This window comes from Sminthopsis crassicaudata, chromosome 4, assembly GCF_048593235.1.
Source record: "Sminthopsis crassicaudata isolate SCR6 chromosome 4, ASM4859323v1, whole genome shotgun sequence".
NCBI classification, from domain to species: domain Eukaryota; kingdom Metazoa; phylum Chordata; class Mammalia; order Dasyuromorphia; family Dasyuridae; genus Sminthopsis; species Sminthopsis crassicaudata.
Genome location: NC_133620.1, coordinates 52,274,432 through 52,283,606, shown reverse-complemented (window position 1 = coordinate 52,283,606; position 9,175 = coordinate 52,274,432). Strand labels below are relative to the sequence as shown.

The 9,175-nt window shown below is 37.4% G+C and overlaps 1 protein-coding gene across 2 annotated transcripts in view; it reads right to left on the bottom strand.

Moving 5' to 3' along the window:
- Positions 1-9,175, bottom strand: part of PBX1 (PBX homeobox 1) — a 310,501-nt gene that overhangs the window by 188,890 nt on the left and 112,436 nt on the right. The gene's annotated exons all lie outside the window — the stretch shown is intronic.

Below are 9,175 nucleotides of genomic sequence, written 5' to 3'. Positions count from 1 at the left end.
CATGGCAAACCCCTCTGCTATTTTTGCCAAGAAAATTCCAAATGGGGTCACAAAAAATCATATGCATCTGAAACAAGTGAACAGATAATTGATGACCAAATGTCTAATGATACATTAGCTAAAGCCTCTAAGTGCCCATGAATTCTGAGGAGTAGGAGATAAAAAAGAAAATGGAAAAAACTCATGGCATAGGTGAAATTTGAGCTGGGACTCAAGCTTAACTTTGAAGGATGGGCAGGATTTGCATTAGCAGAAGAAAGGCGTTGCAAATGCAAGAGTATGAAGAAAAGTACAATCTCTGATCCACTGGGCTTTGTCATCCACCTTGAAAATGAATCAAAAAAGCCAGGCCTTGCTGGCCACCCCTGACATTGTCCCTTAACCATCCCCACATACTGCCAGATACTATAAGTTTCATGCTCCTCATGTATTTTCTCCCTCTATTGGAATGTAAGCTTCTTGAGGGCAAGGACCGTATTGTTTTGCTTTGCTATTTATAATACAGTAAATTTAATTTACTTCATTTATGCAGGAACAATGGCATAAAAATAGGACCAAATATGAAAATATTAACAGTTATCTTCTAAGCAAAAATATGTGTTCTCGTGTTCATTCTCCTCTCCCTCCCCCCCCCCCTCCCCCCCTCTCCTCTCTCTCTCTGCCTCCCTCTTTAATCCTTTAAGTACTCCTTTGAAATAAAACAAAAGGAAGAGAAATATGGGTAATCATTAATGTTCCTTTTAAAAATCCTCACCACTGATGGATTTGGTTGTTTGAAATGTTCCCCCAACACTTCCCAGTCTTGAAATCATCTCTTTCTTTTCCTTCCCCCAGAGTTGAATTATTCCCATTCTTAACACTCTGCTTACTGAGTAGTGAGGCCAGATAATATCTAAGATCTCTTACAACTTCAGCATTTCATGAGCCATAAGTTTATGAGTATATCTTATGCCATCACATAACTCACATGTTACAGCTGTTTAATACAGGGCTGGTAGTAATTTTGACTTCCTTTATCATTAGTCCTCTAAGAAGTCACTATCTGGAAAAAGCATTGAGAGAAAGAATTTTAATGCCACTTCCCAAATCTCTCCAGATGTGTCAAGTTATGGTCAGTGATGACCATACAACCAAAGGGGAAGAGGTCAGAAGAGTAGTTTTCTTTAGATCAAAGCTTCTTAAACTGTGGGGTTGGAACCACATCTGGGATCACATAAAAGAATGTGGGGAATGCAAATTCATGATTTATTATCAATAAATGTTTGCTTTCTATATCTATTTTATATACTTACATTTACCCAGAGTTGCATAAAAATTTCAGATAAAAAGGGATCATGAATGGAAAAAGTTTAGGAAGCCCTGCTTTTAGATGAGCAGAGCAAAATTGGTCACAATAATCACAGTCCAAAAAATTAGTAATCAGATGGCATCTGGGGAGTTAGAGATGAGACTATACAAAGAAAGATTTTACAACTCTTAAAGTATTATATAAATATCAATTATCATCACCACCATCAGTATTTTAATTCCTCAGGTTAATCTGGTAGTAACATAGTATTAACAATATAAGCATTAACGAAATTGAACATTCAGCATACATATACTACCAAGTGTTAACCAAACCAGATTAAAATGGGATTGAGAAATATTTATCCAAACAAATAAAAATACAATTATTACATTTTTAAATTAAGTTAACATATGGCACAACCAGCTTTTACATATAGATTAGCAAATATATATGTATGTATATGTGTGTGTATATATACACACATATGTGTGTGTGTGTGTGTGTGTATATACACACACATATGTATTTTTGAGTTTGAGACCAGGCCACTGGGATAGATGACTTCTAATATGTTCCCAATGTAATGATTCTATGGTTCTAGGTAAATTTGCATACATATAATATTTTAATGTTTGCAAAAAATGTTGATTACAATTCCATGATCTAAGTAATATCATTGTTGTCATTTTACAGATGAGAAACCTGAGGTCACAAGTTGTGAAACATGGCCAAAATCGTGGATAATATGGGTCAGAGCCTGAAATCAGATCCAGATTTCTTGATTCCAAATCGAGCATGCTTTCTACCATATCAGCCTGCGTGTCCATGTTTTTCTCATTCCCTAGCCTCCCTGTCCTTGCAAAATAAAGAGCCACTAGCTTTCTTTACACCTCCCATTTTCCACATTTATTTCAGTTCCTCTCCTAGACCCTTGTGCATTATTTACTAATCTTCATTGAAAATGTTCTTGGGTTATTTCCATTCGGGGAAGAGCAATAATAAAATGCCCTCAGCTCTCCTGAGCTTATCAGACAGAAGAAGCAGATCCAGACTCTTGGCCAGAATCTCGCTATTGGCTACCATGGTTTTAAGCCAATAATCTCAGCCATTGTTATTATTTCATTTTTTCTTTTTTCGTTGTAATTTAAGAAGTAAGAACTATCTCAGTTTTGGAACCTTAGATTTACATATGTGTGTGTGTGTGTGTGTATGCATATATATATATGTAGATGTATCTACAAAATCAAATAATCAAGAGTTTATTTTTAATATTAAATAACAACTTGAGAGATAGGTTAATATGGGGGTAGGGAGAGAAGACCAACATCCTAAGATATTGGACTCTAATTCTTTCACTATAACTAAATAAATTTAGAACTCTGAGCAAATTAGACACAACTGGGTAGTTCAGTGGATAGAGCATCAGGTCTGGAGAATATTACTTCTTTAAAAAAAAGAGTGCCAAGGTGAAAGGTCATTCTTTGGATTGACACACATTTCATAGAATGACAAGATTTTTAAGATGTTTTCCAACCTTCTAAATTACCTTTGCTTTGTTCAGACTTTGTTCAGAAAATGAAAAAAACTTCATTTTCCTGAGTTCAAATCTGATCTTAGACACTTCCTAACTATGAGACCCTGGGCAAGTCATTCAACCCTGTCTGCCTCAGTTTCCTCATCTGTAAAATGACCCGGAGAAAGAAATGGCAAGCCACTTCAATATCTTTAGCAAGAAAACCCCAAGTGGGTTCACAAAGCAGTGGATATGACTGAAAAGCAGCTAAAACATTGCAGGCTAGTTATTTTATCTCCCTAGGTTTTGGTCACAACTGTAAAGTGACATGATAATAACTAGCATAAAAATCCCTGGTATTGTTTAAATGTTTAAAGTTTAGCAAAGCAAAGAATTTCACATATCTCAGTTGGTACATGATAGAGTCTTGTCTTGGAATTAGAGACATGTCTCCTTGATATTTCACAGAACAGTCTCAATCCTTTCTCTTACTGGGGAGAGAGGAATAGGGAGAAGGGAAGAGATGAAATAACAGAAAATGGACAAGGCACCATTTTAATAGCTACACTACAACTAAAAATGTTCCAGACATAGACACTAACAGCAGAGACCACCACTACCACCATAACAGTAACAACTCATATTTACACAGTGCTTTGAGTTTTAAAAAATGATTTAACCAGAGTGTAATGAAGGAGTTTAAAATCTCTGAAGTAAAAATAATATCAAATCTCCCATATTTTCACCTCTGCCTTCCTCTATCCCTGATGAAGATACCTAGATATGAAACACACTCGAGAAATAAGTGAAGTGATGATTAAAATATACTTCAGTGGCAAAGACGAAGCTTACATTCTAATCTTAGCTTGTTGTGTGACTCTAGATACATCAAGTCACTCTTCACGCTTGAGTTTCTTTACTTAATTCCATTCTAAAGCACTTATTAAGCACCCACTATATGCATGACATAGTACAAGAAAGACAAAATCAAAAATGGAAACATTCCTACCTATCACATGCAGTTTTATATTGTGCGGAAAATGAAGGGATTGCAATGATTGGTTTCCAAGATCCCTTGACCTCACATTCTATGAAGCCATAAGATAATCACCAAATGACAAGTTTATAAACTTAATAAAAAATAACTTGAGACTTCAGTCTGCAAGCAGGATATTCCTAGTAGACCTCTACAACTTTCCCTTATTTCTGGAAGCCTGAAAGTATCGGAAACATTATTTGATTCATGCTAGCAGCACAGGCTACAGGAGATGATGTAGTAGAAAAAAAAAGAAGTGGTGAAGTCCCGGAAAACCTGGATAATAGTAGCCATTTAACTTACAGATGTAGCAACATCCAATTTGCCCCACCAAAGGGTCAACAAAATTATCAACAATGAATTATGATGGGTAGAATATTATATGAGAGTAGTGCACAGAAAAACTCTCAAAAGTATCTGTGATGATCTCAAAAATGTTTTAATTTTGATGACAGACAGGTGCAACCATCTCATTAAATGTGAGTATCTTTGATATAGCTTTGATTTAAAAGAATACACACTGTGTTGATGATCATTATCTTTATTTCATGTGCTTGGATCTAGCTAATGATATGCAGGGACCCAATCTAAATGTTGAATGGGTTGAAGATTATTTCTTTAAAGAAAGATTGGGATGCACCCTTTTAGAGTGCCAAGGTGAAAGGTAACATCCTTAGGTCATTCTTTGGACTGACTCACATTTCATAGAATGACAGGATTTTTAAGATGGAAAAGGACTTTATAAGTTACCTTTGCTTTGCTCAATTTCTACCACAAAATCTCTAACAAATGGCCAGAGAGTCCTTACTTGGACATTTCTTATGTCAAGCACTATCATCCAATCTACTGAGAACACCACATTCCATTTAAGACCATAGTTTCTGAGAAGCCCTTTTTCATTTACCAACTAAACAAGATGTATTTATCTAAGCTGAAATGATGTTAAGAAGGACCTCTGTTGTTGTAGGCTTTTAAGATCTGAACCTCCGCATTAAGTTAATAGTCAGAAGGCAACTTAGCTTAGCTCCTCTCTATAGGAGTTTTTGGTGTCCAGGGAAAGCATCCTTCAATATTTTTCAGTCTGTGATCATCATTGGCAAGCCAAAAAATCCAGTAGAGCTACTGCAACCTACTCTGCCTTGTTTCCTAGTGAAAAATAAATTCATTAACTTAAATGAATAAGCTGAAATGATGTTAGGAAGGTCTTTGATATTTTGGGAATTGTTACTGTTGTAGGCTTTTAAGATCTGAACCTCTGCATTAAAATTAAGTCAGAAGACAAGAAGAAATGAACATTTTAAGGCTAGAAATTAAGGCACCCAAATAACACCTGAAAAAAGTGGGTATTATAAGAACCATATACCATTTCCTGGCCTTTAATGCTGATGATCCATAATCAGCATAATGGATCTAGGCAAGCTCTCCTAACAAAGGAGCTATACTGGTGAGTAAAGGCTATCCATCCAGGACAAAGCTAAAGCTTACCAACCTGTAGCTCAGAATGCTTGCAAGGGCATTTGAAGCTTCTTTAAGTTAAACTGATGAAATCCTCTCTAAGCCCTAACCACCATCATCCCATCATCATAAATGCAATCTATATAAGACTTAGAAATTTGCAAAACTCTCATACCTTATTTCTTTTGAGTCTCACAACAACCCTGGAAATAAAGTCCTATAACTATTCTATCTCATTTTACAGTACACAAACTAAGGTAAGATAAGCCCATGATCACATGTCAAAGAAAGGATTTAAATGAAGGATTCCCAACTACTAGAATCCAGGCCTCATGATTCTTATTTAATCCACTATACTATACTATACTATACTATACTATACTATACTATACTATACTATACTATACTATACTATACTATATATAGTATACCTCTCATTAGCCATTCCATTTTTTCCCCCTGAGGCTGGGGTTAAGTGACTTGCTCAGGATCACACAGCTAGGAAGTGTTAAGTGTCCGAGGCCAGATTTGAAGTCAGGTCCTCCAGGTCATTCCATTTCTAGATCGAATAAACCAGGAGTGGAATGGGGAGGGCACGTGTCTGTCCCCTTAGGAGTTATTGGCATTTAAAGACTTCTATGGCTTCACACTAATCACGGGTACCAAGGTAAAAATTATGTACAAATCTTTGGGTAACCAGGGTACCTAAGAGTCCATATGCATGAGACCAGAGGTTTTCAGGGTGGAAGGAAAATACGGTGGTATGAGCAAGAGAGTTAAGTTTCTTTTTATCCCTATATTTCAGGCAACCATGACCAAAGTCCAGGAAAAGACTGGATCCTCTCTATAGGAGTGAGTTTTTGGAGCCAGGGAAAGCATCCTTCAACATTTTTCTGTCTAGGATCATCATAGGCAAGCAAAAAACCCAACTGAGCTGCTGTAACCCACCCTGCCTTGCTTTCTACTGAAAAAAAATTCACTAAATAGAGCCAATATTAGAAAATGGGCACTGCTTTGGATTAAAGTCCAGTAAAGTTATATCCAATTGTTTTTTTTTTTTTAATTTGATGCCATTAAGTATGTGTTTCATGTCAGAAAGAAAAGTACAGTCACTGTGATAACATAAACGTCACAGCTACAAGAGATGGAGTCCAAGTCAAGGGTGTCAGTGGCCACTGAAATGTATAGAAATATCGATCCAAGAGCTTTTATAAGATGGGGACAGGGAGTTCTTTTGCCCTGACCCTCACTACTATTATCTAATTGCCATTCCACTTTTGCAGAGTGCAATTGATTCCTGAGCCCTGGTTATTCAAAATGTTTGCCCTCCTTCCCGACCACTTCGAATGCTCAAAGAGGATGCTGGGGGAAAATGAATGGGATAAGAACACAGTGGAGATAGATAAGCTTCCCTACTCCTGGCTACTTTCAACCTGTGTTTACTTAAATAAGGTAAGCAGGAAAAGCAACAAGCGCTCAAATTGTGTTTGTCTGCAAATGTGCTCAGCTGTTTTAATGCAGCAATTATCTGACTGCCCTCCCCAGGCAGACTCACTGAGCACATATTAATCAAGGCACATGGCCCTGCAGGTAAGGACTGGTAACCCCAGTGCTGAGCAGAATTTGTGGGGAGGAGTATATAAATCCTAGAAAGGGAATTAGTAATATCAACAGTGGTCGCATTATTTATTCAGAGGCACAGACCACAATCTGTATTATTAGCACTGAAATGAAATACTGAATTTAAAAAAAAAAAAAGCTTGCACCGGATTTTCTGAGTCTAACTCCCATCTACCATTAAGATCCCTGTGTAGCAGCCGCCTAGGCAATGAGGAGAAAGGTAGCATTAATATCTGAAACCAAGCACAATCAACAGCACCAGGCGTCAGGACAGCCACAAAGTGTGACCTCCAGACAAAACCACTTCCTTCTTCCTTTGCTGACTCAGCTTATATGACTTTGGCTCAATCCATCAAGGTCTTTCTCTGCTACAACAATAAGGAATACAGGTCGTCAGAAATGTGCTCCACTGAAGACCTTAGCACCCAGTACCTACGTTTCATCACAAGGGGGAGAGCCTCAAGCATTTGGTCCCTGCTTTAAAGCCACACTCAAACACGTTGAGAAGTCTTTCTTTCAGGTATCTATCCCTCAGATCTGGTGGAGGTTTCTGAGAGCTCCAGGTCTCTGCACGTCTGTCTCTTCCATGCAGGAGGCAGGTTTCCAAAGAAAGACTCAGTTCAGACCCAAACTGGTCCTTCAGGTTGGAGCGAGATTCCCTAAAGCATCCAGGGCTTGTTTCAAAGCCAAAAATGGGTCTTCAATCTGCTGAGTCTGCACTTTCTGGGAGAAAGGCTGGGTTCACTTGTCATTGTATGTTCTTTTCATTTCCTTTGGGGGCAAAGCTTTCCAAGAGGCCAGTTCCTTCCTCTGCTGAAACTCGGCGAAGAATTCTCAGGGATTCTGACTTAGAAGCCTAAAGAATGCACTTCAAGGTCAATTCGTTGAACAAGAGCCAAAGGAAAAATTTACAACCAAAATTATTAGCTTGTGTTTTAAACTTCTCCCTACACGCTGTGCAGTATAAGTCCTTGGCAGATTTTTTTAATGTATAATGAAAATAGTATTGAGATGGCATTTTAATATTTCCAAAGTACTCTCTTTCTCTTTTTCTCTCTCACTTTATAGATAGAGATGTACAGGTATATGTGTGTGTGGGTAGAGGGTTACATACAGTATGTGTATATATATACATATATATGCATTGTGTATCTGTGTGTATACATGTTGATATATATATATATATATATATATATATATATATATATACATATGTCTATGTGTATGTATGTAGATAGCTACATATAAACATATATATGGGTATATAAATAGAGACAGACATATTATATATAAATATATAATTTCATATGAATCTAACACCAGCCTTGTGCTATAACTATGTCCATTTTGTGGATGAGGAAAATGAGGCAAACATAGATTAAATGATTTGCCCAAATTCATAAAAGTAGTAAGGATCTGATACAGGATTTGAATTCACCTTCTCCTGACTCTAAGTCTAAGGCTTTATCCATAGTCCTTAGCCTCAATGTGTAGAAAGACTCATGGAAGTAAACTGGATTTCCACTAAATAGATGGTGAGGAAAATATGTTGACCTCTGAAGAATTTCTCAACCCATGTTAAATGTCAATGTGGGGGCATTAGCTACCCTACACTGGAATCATAAAGAGAGGATGAGGGGCTGACAGGACATCGATTCACCTCTTCTTAAAGTGGGGAGATCTGAACTGATATCTATTACTCAGTCAGGGCACTTTACAAGAGAAGTTCCTCAGGCACCTAATGGTCAAAGTGTTCGAGATTCATTTCCCATATCCAGGATCTACCTGTTCTTTCCAGGCCTAATCTCTTCAATGGTATTCTGGAACAAGTTTAACATCCTTATAAAGGATGCATGTAGTTCCCTATAGAAGAATTCAGAAACTCTCAAAAGAAAGCTACCCTATGGGGAGAAGTTGTAATCTTTCTATTTCTAATGCCAAAGAAGTATGTCGTTATCTAATAAGGAAGATAGAGGGAGGGAAAAGCTACAGAAAATTCCCAGAGGGGTGGCCAAAAAAAGTAATTTTCCATGGCCAAATCCACACTTTTATCTGGAAGAATCATTAAAATTAAGAGAGAGAGAGAGAGAGAGAGAGAGAGAGAGAGAGAGAGAGAGAGAGAGAAATAGAGAGTCAGAGAAACAGAGACAGAAAGAGAGAGAGAGAGAGAGAGAGAGAGAGAAAGAGAGAGAGAGAGAAAGAGAGAGAGAGAGAGAGAGAGAGAAAGAGAGAGAGAGAGAGAGAGAGAGAGAAAGAGAGA